Here is a 13963-nt window from a genome sequence, read left to right as displayed (position 1 = left end):
GAAAAATCTAAGTAATACCAATGTAAATGGAGTGAAAAGTGACAGTACTTCTTCACACCCCTGCTTCCTGTGTCCCACCCCCATCATCTAAAGTAGTGACTCTCAACAAGTTAATGTTTTTCTTTCCCATTTTTTTTAACCCAAATGGTTAACATATGGTATTGCTCTGTGACTTGCTATTTTCACCTAGCAATATATGTTGGAAATCTTCACTTGTTGTTATATATAGCTTTTATCTTATTCCTTTCAGCAGTTAAATAGTATTTCATAGAATAAACGTGTTTTAATATATTTTCCTATTTTGTTTACGGACATTTAGATTGTTTACAATTTTTCACTATTAAGCCCATTCCTGTAATAATTCCTTTTGTATAGATGATCCTTACACACACATAAGAATGGTGGGGGGAGGGATAGATGCCTAAATGGATGCGGCAAGTATGGGAATATGAGGTACGCGAGAGGAGAGAGAATCAGGGAATGTTGGTAGGCAGTAGATGTATGGAGTAAAGAGGAGGTGAGGAAAGAGCCCTAGAGAACCTGCAAAGATGCACTGTTAGGTATTGCAGGACCAGTCTTGTCCACCTAGTAAATAGGACTGACCCTCAATTCCCACCCTACTCTTGCTTGTGTTCAGGACTTCCTAGTAAACATGCAAAATTTGATATTCACTGGATACTAGATGATGTGATACTTATCCCAAACCTCTTCTTATCTGGATTTAAATGAAGTTCGGCCCCCATTTTACTTTGGTAGTCAATGTAGAAGATTTATTTTGTCTTAGTTGTTGAAATTGAAAATCACTTGTATTTCATTAAATGAGGAGATTAGGATTTTAAGAAGCTGCCAGCTTGCCACGTATTTGCAGGTTCAGGTTTCCTTTTTTAGTATTCATTGCACATTCCCTTCAATGTGCTACTTTGGAGATTGCATTTGATTGAACAGAGACAGACAGCCTATGCAGAACCCTGTGAGGGATGGGAGGGAGCGTGCTAAAGCCCAGAGCAATGCGGAAAAGCAATTGTATTGCTGGGGGGCGGGGAGACAAACCCAGAAGTGCTTTGGAAACACAATACAGGATAGATTTCAACCTATCTTCAGCACTTCAATGAAATGTTCATTTTTAAAAGCCTCTTTAAAACTCTTGTGTTTTTTTAAATTTCCACTTTGTTTCTTTTGTTTTACTAAACAGTGGAAATCCTCATTTAGCAAAAAATTTGCAAAAAAGCATGTAGAACTACAAATATACCTGCTGTTGCAAATAGGTGGACTAAACCTTCTCCTTTTATTTTCCCTTTATTTTCTCCTTTTTTTTTCCCTTGGATTAAGGTCAAACAATCAGGGTTTTTGAATTTCAGATCTACCCCATGCCAACTCTATGACCTTGGGCAATCACTGGAGTTTCAGGTGTTCTCTCCTTGTCTAATTTTCTGGGACAGGGATACTGACCTTGGTGTACCTTGCTAAAAAAGATGCGGTTAGCTGACCCTCTCTGCTTCCGACAATACTTTCTTCACTTCACTCCAAGGACACCACAAGCCCATGACCTCTTTCTCTGACTACTCATTCACAGCTTCCTTTCTTGCTTTCCCCTAGTATCTCTGTCACATAAACATTAGAGACCCCACAGCTCAGGCCTTACTTTGTCCTTGGTTGACCTCATCAATTCCTGTGGCTTTAAGCACTATCTATCTACACATCATGACAACAGATTAGTCCGGCCTCTATTCTGAACTCCAGACTCTTCAACTGTCTGTCTGACATACCCATTTGCACATCCTCGTGGCCTCACACCCATATGAGATGACCTTCCAAGTCTTCTGTTCTCACAGACATCCCCATCTCAGTAAATAGTATTGCCATTCTTCCAGTGCTCACCAATCTAGGTATTATCCTTGACTTTGTTCTCACTCTTCGTGTCTATTCTGTCAGGAAATCCTATCCACCCTACCTTCAAAACATATCCAGAAATTAAATCACTTCTTACTACCTCAACTTGATCATCCTAGTTCAATCACTATTATCCCTTGCCTGGGTTATTGCAAAAGTCTTCTAAGGTCCATCTTCAATAACACAACTGTATGTACCTAGATGATCCTGCTGAAACAACACTTGTCTGTTTAAAACCTGCCAACAGCTTCCTATCCCATAAACAACAGCAGTCTAAGTCACTATAGTGACCTACGAGGCCCTACCTAGTTTACCTCTGTCTGTCCCACTGGCCACCTAGCAAGTACCTCAGGGCCTTTGCTCTTGCCATTCCTTCTTCCTGGAATGCTCTTCCCCAAGATTGTTGCATTGCTCATGAACACACTACCTTTAGGCCTTCCCTGGTCACTTTATCTAAAATTGCAACCCCCCACCCCCCAGCCCATTTTTCCTATACTCCTTTGCTTTTCCTTCATCAAAGCACTCGCCACCACTTAAAATCAAGTACGCTGCACTTTTTAGACATTAATCTGTTCACTCTCACCTACAATATAAGATCCAAGAGGGGAGGAATTTTGTCTTCTTTTTCCTCCCATAAATCTTTAATGCTTAGAACAGTGCCTGCCAAGTAGTGGGATGTTCAATAAATGTTTGTTAAAAGAATGAATAAATTAGCAATGGTCTAATCTATTAATTCCATCTGCTTCACATGAGAAGGAAATCAATATTACACGAAGGTGTCCAAGAACTTTCAGACCTCAATGTATTTTCTGAAGTTCTTCCATAACACTCTATTATCACCATCATTGTTACTTCTCTCTAAACTGCCACTGTGTGGACTGATGAGAAGGCAATAATATGATGTAAACATAAGCATTTTTCTTTTTGACTGTGCAGTTTTTATTCCTTAGATCATTTCAACATGACAGTTTTTTCAACCACCTTTTTTACTTTTGACTGAAACTGTTATTTCAAAGAAATGTATATGGCAGAGTTAACAACACCTCAGTGAGCAAACAGTACCTTTCATTTCTTCAGGAGGAAAGGTTTCAGGCCACCACACTAATTAGACAGCTCTCTGGCTGATAATCGGGGCCAGATGAATTGCGTGATGTATTAAAGAAAATGAGCAAACAGGGGTTTCACCTTACAGAACATCAATTAAATAGCTTGCTCGTAAAAAACAATAGCTGAATTCCAAAAGACTGGGCATTCTCATAGTTGATAGGGACTTTGGCTTAAGGAAATGTCAGTAAATTCAACCTAAAATAGCCAAGTAGAGATAATGCATAGAATGTACCTATTCATTTATTTGTTGTTTCAAATGCCATGTAATTGTGTTTCAATCTAGAAAATCTTCATTTTCTAAATGAAGCTGGGGTTGGCTTGGTGTGTGCAGGGGACAATTCTCACTTTCCTGACTCCTAGTCCAGATCTCTTTTACAACATACAGGAAATTAGCTGTTTAGAAATGGACCAGTGGTTCTCATTTACCTAAATATTAGAATCACCTGGAGAACTTAAACAACAACAACAACAACAACGACAAACTACCAAAGCCTGCTCACCATGCCATCCTCATTGATACCTTTTCATCGGGGGTATTTTATGCGCTGCCAGGGTTGAGAACCACCCACATAATTGTTCCTTCTTATAAAAAGAACTTTTGCCTTTGTTCATTATTATTTAGCAGCAATTCTTCCATCACCTCTTCTTCTCAGACACAACAGATGTGGACCAGACACCTCACTATACCCCAGCTACAAACTTGCTTTCACCCGTTCACCCGTCTTCTCTCCTTTGGTTCCATAAAGCAAAAGAGGTGCAAAATTCCCTGGTCAGGCTGATGTCTCCAGCTGGCACTGGACTCTTCCCCTCATCTTGTGCCTCCTCAGGGACTGGCTATGGGTATCGATTTACATATCATACTCATCTTGTTCCCATTTAGCAGTATCTGTCTCATAGTAAATGTGGTAGAGACTTCGAAGTGTCTATTCAATGTCCATTCTCACATTCTTACTTACTAACAGAACTCCTCCAGTAATGAAGCAACAATGCACCCCCCCCAAAAGATACATTTTCCAGCCTCCTTTGCCACTAGGTGTGGCCATGTGACTGAGTTCTGTTCAATGAAATATACATAGAAGCTGTTAGAAGGATTTCCAAGAAGGTTTTTTAAAGGGGGAGGCAGACAAATGGATAAATCTTTACCCCCCTCCCCCTTTCTCCCCCTCCCCCTTCCCCCTTTCTCCTTCCTGACTGGAAATTGGGCATAATAGCTAGAGCTCCTGCAGCCATCTGGGACCATAAGGTGACCTGGAGATGGAAGCCATGCACTGGGGATAGTGGAGCAGAAAGATGGAAGAAGGCCATATCCCAGATGATTTTGAGGAGCTGTCCTGGAGCACTTATCTCTTACTTTTAGATGAGACTAATATTTTTATTTGTTTGTTTGTTTGTTTGTTTACAGATTTATTTATTTAAGTAATCTCTACACTGAATGTGGGGCTCAAACTCATGACCCTGAGGTCAAAAGTTACATGCTCCTCAGACTGAGCCAGCCAGGCACCCTGAGAATAATGTTTTTAAATGACTGTTATTGCTGGTCTTGCTAGCCATATCTGAATTAATCACAATGGATGCAATAGGCCATCAGAAATTATTTTTTCAAAAAATGGATGGAGTATACCCCTATGGTGATCATATATTGTCTCCCCAGTTCCCCTTTTCTGGAAACTACCGCTTTCTTTCTCCACGTGTTCCTTTGGTGTCACCTTGGTCAGCTGGCTGCAGTTGATTGGTATGAGGTATCCTCATTCACTGTGGATGAGTCCTGCCCCAGGACTTGCCTCTGGTCATAACAATTGGCCTAGAGGTGCACACCTGACCTAAGCTGGACCAATCAAAGGCTCTCCTCAGGAATTTTGGAAAAAAACAGACTCTCTTCAGTGACAGAATTTTAGATGCAAAGTTCAGAAGCTGTTGTCGGTCATGTTTTTCTCTGTGTGGCCAGAATAAAAGGAGGATGGTCTGCAGACATAGAGCAAAAAGAATAAACCGATGAACAGAAAAGGGCAAAGAGAGATGGAATGGGAACCCTAAATGCACCTGGATCCCTGGTTTTAATTTTAATAAGGTTCAATCACCTTCATAACTTATAGTATATGAGAAACATTTATCATACAGTCTTTTTGCTTAAGCTTCTTAGAGTTGTATTTCTGTTATTTATGATTGAGAGTCCTATTATAATCCCTTAGAATTAAAAAAAAAAAAAAGCTTTGTATTTTGCTCCTAGAATCTATATCACTTTCTTTTAGTGATGATTAGCAATGATGGCATTTGTTTTATCTTGTATCCTAATTTACCTGGTATTGAATAGGGACTATCACACAAAGATGTATTTGATGTTGTTTTCAGTAAATTGTTACTGGGGTTAAATCTCAAGCTATCCTGACACTTCTCCCTACATCAATTTTTTTTTGTAATTACAGACAGAGGAATTGGCAATAAATGCAATTCAGCTGAAAGAAAACACCATAAAATTTAAAAGCCTATGAAGGACCACTAGATTGCATTATCAACTCATTTTGCATCCTATTTGGAAGACTAAAATAGAAACCAAGTTCTAATGTTTTTGTTTTTATAAATGTATATAATTGTTATCTTTCCATCTCAATAATTATGTTTCGATAAAGATATTGCATGTTATCTGAGAAGAGGAAAATCCCTTTAAATTACATGACTGAGAGGCACCTGGGTGGCTCAGTTGGTTCAGGTTATGGTCCCAGGGTCCTGGGATCGAGCTCCATGTCGGGCTCCCTGCTCAGCCAAGAGCCTGCTTCTCCCTCTCCTTCTGCCTACCTCTCTGCCTACTTGTGCTGTCTATCTCTATGTCTTAAAGATTTTAAAATCTTTAAAAAAATAAAAATAAAATAAATAAATTATATGACTGAATTTCAGAATGCAACTAAAGCATGGCTAACCAAAATGTTCAAGTGAAGTGATGCAAATTTCCTTTTCTATGCTGACATAAACAAAAATCTTTTGCATGGAACCAAGTTTTATGTGGTATAACATGTAAAAGAGAAAGCACTTTATCTGTGTTTGCACAGGAACCAGGTAGCTTTGTCATAAACTGGGGAAAAAATGACCTAAGTGTCACCTCCTACGTCTCCTAACGTGAACAGACGTAAGGGCTACTAGTTGCCGTAAAACTAAATCTCAGTGCACAAATTGGAAAAAAAAGTATCTGCCATAAGTGAGTTCTACAAATTCATATCAGGTGCTTCCCATGCCTTACATAACTTCCCAAGAAATTGTGAGGCAGTATCATCACCATTTTACAGCTGAGGGGACTGAGTCAGAGAGATCCTGCATCTTGTCTCTAGCTTCTGCACATAGGTCACCTCACTCCCACCATGTCCCTCATTTAGCACTGTGTCCTAGTATGAATTCCTCAACATATGGGAGGTGCTGTTTAAATTGTTTCTTTAAATTAACATTTGTCATGCAAGGCTAGAATCTTCTTGGTAATAATAATGTGTACAGCACCAAGAATATAGCAGTTACACCAAGAATATATTAAAGTCAGCAGGTATGTGTAATAGAGGAATTACAAAAGGCACACCTGTGAAATATTTTCAGATTCAGCAATAATAATCATTTAAAATCTAGGCTTGACCACCAAATGCATCACATGATCCTGAATTGAATCCTATACCAAAGGCAAGTAAGAGGGGATATTTGCTGTCAAGATTATTATTAGAACATTCAACAAAATCTTAATACAAACTGTAGATTATTTTTAAAATGCTGTATCAATATTAAATTTCCTGCATTTGATACCTGTAATATGAATACTTAAAAATGTATCTTTATCTGTATGAAAACACGCTGGAGAATAGCTAAAGGGACATAATATATGCAAACAACCTCTCTTAGATGGCTTAAGAAAGAAATTATAACAAACAGGCTTCCAGTCACGGAATGAATAAGTCATGGAAATAAAAGGCACAGCACAGGGAATATAGTCAGTGATGTTGTAATAGCTTGTATGGCGACACATAGTAGCTAGACTTGTGGTGAGCAAAGCACAGTGTACAGAGAAGGGGAATTACTATATTGTATACGTGAAACTAATGTAACATTCTTTGTCAACTATACTTGGATAATATTTTTTTAAAAAAAGAGAAACTGCATCAAGAGAAAGAGGAGGGGACGGGGGGACAAAGTGACAAAATGTTAAAAATAATCTGGTAAAAGGTATATAGGAATTCTTTGTATGTATTGTTTTCATGATTTTTCTATAAGTCTGAAATTATTTCAAAATATAAGATTAAAAAAAAAAAAAGAGCACTAGGTTTCAACCCAGAGTCCTGAGTACAAGCTCAGGTTTCCCATTACCTGCCTGAGTGGTACGTGTCATTTCACATAACCTCTCTAGACCATGTAAAACACAGAAGTTCTGTTTTAAATGTGGACTGGCATTCCATTATAGGAAATAGCTCATCCATTCCCCTACACTGAGTAGTTTTGACTTTTTCACTATTACTAAACTGCCACAGTGAGCAGCTGTATACATGGTTCCTTGTGCTCATATACAAGCTTGTTCTAGAGTTAATCCACATGTATCAACAGGGATAAACTCAAGAATATAAGAATGAGTGGGGAAAGAAAGCATACTGCAAAAGGATCCATTAATATGATTCCATTTATAAAAATTTTCAGACATTAAAATACATCATAAAAGTATAAAAACAGACTGGGTTGATAGACACCAACTTTACCATACAGCTTACCTAGAGGGAAGGGCAGAGGGAGGGAATAGTAGTGTGGGCTTTAGTTGTATCTATAACGTTTTATTTCTCAGAGACAGACAGACAGAGAGAGGGAAGGAGGAAGGGAGAGAGAAAAATAGAGGGAGAGGGAGGGAGGGAAGAAGGAAGGGAGAGACAGAGGGAGAGACAGAGAGTGTAATAAAAGGGTTCAGTTAAAGAATCTCTCAGTCCCTTCCAGCTCTAATGATCTATATTCAAGTTAGATTTGTTACCTTAACAAACCTTATAAACTTTAGCCTGCTTATGAGGGTGTGTAGATTTAATTTAACAGAATTCAATAAGCACATATTGAGAAAATACTTTATGCAAGGCATTGAGCTACCTACCAGGTAGTCAGAGATAAATAAAATTTAGTTTTGGAATGCTTTGAAGGAAAAAAAGCTCTGATATTGTATTAAAGAAAAAATGTTGGTTAATCATTTCCTTGATAATATAACTCAAGCTACAATTAAAGGTGAAAAAGAATAGGGGTGGGGGGAAGGGCAGGCATTGGAGAAAAGCTTTTAGCCATGTATTCCTGATGTAAAAACAGGAGCTTTTCATTCTCAGCATTGTTGGCTCAGCTAACTGCCCAAGGAAGTTACAGCCCAAAAGAAAATATGTTATTACACACTGAAATTGACTGGTCATTTATTAATAGCTACAATTGAAAGGCATGTTTTGAAACAGTAGAAAAACACAAGAAAAAATATTTTTGATCCAGGACTGGTATCACTTAAAGTAAAATGAAGGGGAAATTTGGTAATTACCCACTGAGTTTCTGCAACTTGATAACAGTAAGAGTGACCTGAGTCTGGAGTTGTTGTGGCCACCACATGAAGCCTGAAAATAAAACCAACGTTACAGAAAGACAAGCTAAGAGATGGGGAGAAACTGAGTCTTGATGCTGTTGCCTCAGGACCTGGGTCAAAGTGTAGCTGAAGTTAAATCTACCCTGAACTTTTGAGTTAATTGATCCAATAAATTTCCATTTTAAGTTCAGTTGAGTCAGGTTTTCTACTCTTTAGTACCAAAAGAGACAGGATGGATAAACTCCTGGTCATTTCTACATAAGGGGACTCTCAGAGGTAGAGAAATACGTTGTGCTATAATCATGTGTGTATACCAATAGGTGCATTTTTTGCTTGACCTATCAAGACTCAGGTCACTCTTACGGTTAGCAGTCCCAGGGAAAAAGAGATGGTCTCAGCTGAGTAGTTCCTACATAAATTCCAATAGAGTGTTTGGCATAACATGCGTCACACACATATGTCCAGACGAATCAATCACTGTTGTCAGGAATGCAATGCTCTTGTTGGCCAGGCCAAGTCACATGCCCACCAGAGAAGTTGGGGGGTTAGCTTCACTCTCAGCACATATGGGGGATGAGGTGTTCTCAATGAATACTTCTCATACTTTAATGTGCATTAAATTGCCAGGGTAACTTTTAAAATACAGATTCTAATTCAGCAGGTCTGTAGTAGGCCCAGAGAATTTGCATCTACAACAATCCTGGCCATATGAAACTTCCAAGGAGTATGCTAAACAGCTGTTTAAGGATTGCAAGTGTAGTTAGTTGCAGGCTGGACCAGCTACATAAATTAAGGGGCCTGTACAAAATGAAAATGTGAGGCCCCTTATTAAAAAATTATTAAAAATTTTGAGAGCAGAAAATTAAACTAAACACAGGTTTTCTCAGTGTGTGGCCTGTGCAACAGCTCAGGTTAACACACCCATGAAGCCAGCCTTATTTGCAGACTTCTGTTTTGATGAGTTTGAGGCCAGAGTGAGATGGCTGTGAATAATAGGGGAGGGGTTGAAGCAGACCTTGTGATCTTCTCTGCTCTTCTTCCAAACAGATGTAGACTCATCTCTGCACAAATGTTGAGCTGTTATTTGAAAACCATCTCCCTGAAGGAACACCAGTTGTTAGCCTGCTTGTGGAACCTGCATATCTCAGTCTATCTCTCATTAGAAGAGCCCTGAAATGCTTATCCATGTCCTTAATCGCCACTGAGCTTACTCCCATATTAGGCTAGGCATTCTTACTGTGTGTCCCCAAAGCATCTTACACCTTCATGATCACAGCACTTAGTACATATTATTTCTGTTAACTAGTTTAGTTATCTATCTTCCCTCTTGGACTATAAGTTCAAGGAAGGTAAGGATAGTATCTGTCTTGTTTATCTTTGTGGCTCCTTTCTCTAACACAGTACCTTGGATAATGTTTTATAAATATCTATTAACTGGGTCAATAATTGTAGTAACACTTAACATTTGGCACTATCAGACATTTAAATTTTTAGCTATTCTGATGGTTGAGTGGTGGTATCCCACCATGGTTTTAATTTGCTTTTCTCTAGTGACTAATGAGGTAGAACACCTTTTTGTGTATTTCTTGGCCTTACGAATACCTTCTGTATTAGTTGGCTGGGGCTGTTATAAACAAAGTACTACAGACTGGGTGGCTTAAACAACAGAAACTTATTTTCTCATAATTCTAGAGGCTAGAAGTGCAAGATCAAGGTGTCAATAGGGTTGGCTTCTTCTGAGGGCTCTCTATGATGTGTACATGTCTGGTTCTCCCTGTTTTTACATGGTGTTCCCTCTGTGTGTGTCTGTGTTCTGATCTCCTCTTCTTATAAGGACACCAGTCATAATGGACCAGGGCCCATCCTAATGACCTCATTTGAACTTAATTACTTCTTTAAAGATTCTGTCTCCAAATACAGTCATATTCTGTGGTACTAGAGATTAAGAATTCAACATATCAGTGGGAGGGCACAATTCAGCCCATAACACCCTTTTGTAGAAGTATCTTTCAAGTCTCTTGCCCATTTTTCTTTTGAGTTCTTTGCTGCTAGGAGCTCTTTATATTTCCCAGATTCTGTCCTATCAGCCCTCTTCCCTCTCTAGACTCCTGCTAGATGTATGTTAAGACCCCTTATTGTGTCTCATATGTCCTTTACATCTTTTATCTATCCCTGCTTTGGTCTGGATATTTTATTCTGACCTACATTCCAATTTGCTTATTTTCTCTTTAGCTGCATCTAATCTACTATTAAATCAATTCATTTAGTTCTTACTTTGTATTTTTCAGTTCTAGAACTTCCATTTGATTTTTACTGTTTATAGCTCTCAGGCAAAATTCTCCATCTTGTCATTTAATTTCTTGAACATATTCTCCTAGTTATTTTAAAATCATGTCTAAAAATGCCAATATTTAAAAAAATAAAATTAAAATTAAAACTCCAATATTTGTGTCTCCTATGGCTCTATTTTCTTTCTGGTTTGGGTCAATTATTATTTCTGTAGGCTTCATTATTCTTTATTGAGTTCTAGACATTGTACATTAAGAATTACAAAGGCAATTTGAAGCTCTGGTTGACCTTTACTTCTGGCAGGAAGTTTGGCCAGAGGGGACTCATCTTAATGTAATCTGGGATTAAAATAATGCAAAGCTAGGCTGCAGTTCTTGTGAAGCCCATCTCCCATTTACATTTACTCTTAGGATGAAGCCCTTCAGAATCTCAACTGAATGTCTGGAGTGTTTGCCAGGTAAATTTTTCTGAGCTTCATGTTTTTGTCCCTCCATTTTTTGGTCCCACTTCTCATGGAGCTTCTCTGTCACCATTTGTGTCCCAAATTTCTAAAAAGAAAGAGAGTCAAAATGCTGAACTCACATATCTAGGCTTTCTTTTTCTTCCTAGTCTTGGCCCTGCAAGTTCTCATTGTCTTCCTTGGCCTCTTGCCAGCTAGGTTTGGATGGGAAAAGAAGTAACCAGAATCAACTTTTTGGAAGCTGACTTTCTCAAAGGGTTCCACTGTCAGGACATACTGGCTGGTTGGCTGAGCTGTGCTCAGATGTCTCACGGAACCACTGCTATTGCCTCAAGAACAAGGAGCCCCATCACCAATCTTGGCTTTCTCTAACAGACTGGAATACACACACCTGGAGTCAATTAACCTTAAAAATATTTTGGGAGAAACCTGGGTGGCTAAGTCAGTTAAGTGTCTGACTTCAGGTCATGATCTCAGGGTCTTGGGACAGGTCAGCTTTGGGCTCCCTGCTCAGCAGGGAGCCTGCTTTTCCCTTTCCCTTTGCCCCTACCCCTGCTCATGCTGGCACTTTCTTGGAAATAAATAAATAAGGTCTTTAAAACAAAAAATACATTCTCTAGAGAAGTACTGCTTTAAAGACATTCATTTTCCACAACACCTCAGCCGAATCTGTATATATTTTAAATTAGATAATAAACTTCATCTTGAAGTTGGGCTTTGGATGTAGGCATAGCCAGCAACATGAGTACTCTGTGTGAGCAGCCTGATGTGACAACTAGTCCTAACGGCAGTTTGGAGAGTGACTGTACCATGTTGAATAATGTCCCCCAAATATTCATGTCTCCCCAGAACCTCAGAATATGACCTTATTGGGGAAAAGGGTCTTTACAGATATAATTAGTTAAAATAGAGTCATACTGGATTAGGGTGGGCCCTAAATCTAACAACTGGTGTCCTCATAAGGAGGTCATGGGAAGACACAGAGACTGGACGCTGGCAGAGCTGAGGACTGCTGGAAGCCAACAAAAGCTGGGAAAGGGCAAAGAAGAATTGTTCCCAACAGGCTTCAGCCTTCAGAGGCCCACCTTGATTTCAGACTTCTAGCCTCCAGAACTGTGAGAGGATAAATTTCTGTCGTTTAAATCACTGAGTTTGTGGCAATTTGTTATAGCAGCCCTGAGGAACTAACAAAATGACTAGGAAAATTAATCATAACTTCTCTCATTAGTATTAAGTCTGTGGCATTGTTTTGATTGTGTACTCAGGATTTCATTTATAGAAGCAATAGAGTGATGACATGGAGAGGTTAATGCCATTGAAAAACTTTATTACTCACAGTTCCCAAGAGAAAGGGGCATATCACACTGGGCAGGACCACATAGGGAAGTTTCAGGATTGGTCAGGAGGCAGAACGAACAAGGGGAGAGCATGATATAGAGACTTTTTTGTGGTGTGTGTGTGTGAAGAAATGGGCAAGGCAGGGTAGGCAAGTTTGAGCAAGTTTAGAATTGAGATAGTTGGAATAATTTCAGTGGGCTCTGGGCTATAGGGGTAGTCTTTAGTTGTCTGGTACTGGGACACGGGATGGTTTAAGGCAGGGGAAATACTGACTTAATGTGTGGGAATTAGATAAAATTATATGTTTGGAGATATGGGCTTTGGATTAATTGGTGTTATGGACTGAATATTTTTTCCTCCCCCATTCCAAATGTGTATGTTGAAGCCCTAATCCCCAGTGTGATGGTGTTTGGAGGTAGGGACTTTGGAAAGTAATTAGATTAAGTCAGAAAGGTGGGATCTTCATGATGGAATGAGTGCCCTCATAAGAAGAGGAAGAGAGAGAGAGAGAGATTTCTCTCCACACACACGCACTGAGGAAAGGCCATGTGAGCACACAGTGAGAACGTAGCCATAAACAAACCAGGAAGAGCATTCCCACCCAGGACCGGAATCTGTTGGCACCTTGATCTTAAACTTCCAATCCTCCAGAACTCTGAGAAAGAGATGTCTGTATCAGATAAAGGGCTAGTATCCAAAATCTATAAAGAACTTATCAAACTCAACACCTAAAGAACAAATAATCCAATCAAGAAATGGGCAGAAGACATGAACAGACATTTTCCAAAGAAGACATCCAAATGGCCAACAGACACATGAAAAAGTGCTCAACATCACTCGGCATCAGGGAAATCCAAATCAAAACCTCAATGATATACCACCTCACACCAGTCAGAATGGCTAGAATTAACAAGTCAGGAAACGACAGATGTTGGCGGGGATGTGGAGAAAGGGGAACCCTCCTACACTGTTGGTGGGAATGCAAGCTGGAGCAACCACTCTGGAAAACAGTATGGAGGTTCCTCAAACAGTTGAAAATAGAGCTACCATTTGATCCAGCAATTGCACTACTGGGTATTTACCCCAAAGATACAAATGTAGGGATCCGAAGGGGTACAAACACCCCAATGTTTATAGCAGCAATGTCCACAATAGCCAAACTGTGGAAAGAGCCAAGATGTCCATCGACAGATGAATGGATAAAGAAGATGTGGTGTATATATATATATATATATATATATATATATATACACAATGGAATATTATGCAGCCATCAAAAGGAATGAGATCTTGCCATTTGCAACGACATGGATGGAACT

This window comes from Callorhinus ursinus, unplaced genomic scaffold, assembly GCF_003265705.2.
Source record: "Callorhinus ursinus isolate GAN/ISIS: 27379988/994484 unplaced genomic scaffold, GSC_fseal_2.0 scaffold9, whole genome shotgun sequence".
NCBI classification, from domain to species: domain Eukaryota; kingdom Metazoa; phylum Chordata; class Mammalia; order Carnivora; family Otariidae; genus Callorhinus; species Callorhinus ursinus.
Note: the sequence above shows the minus strand (reverse complement) of the source record.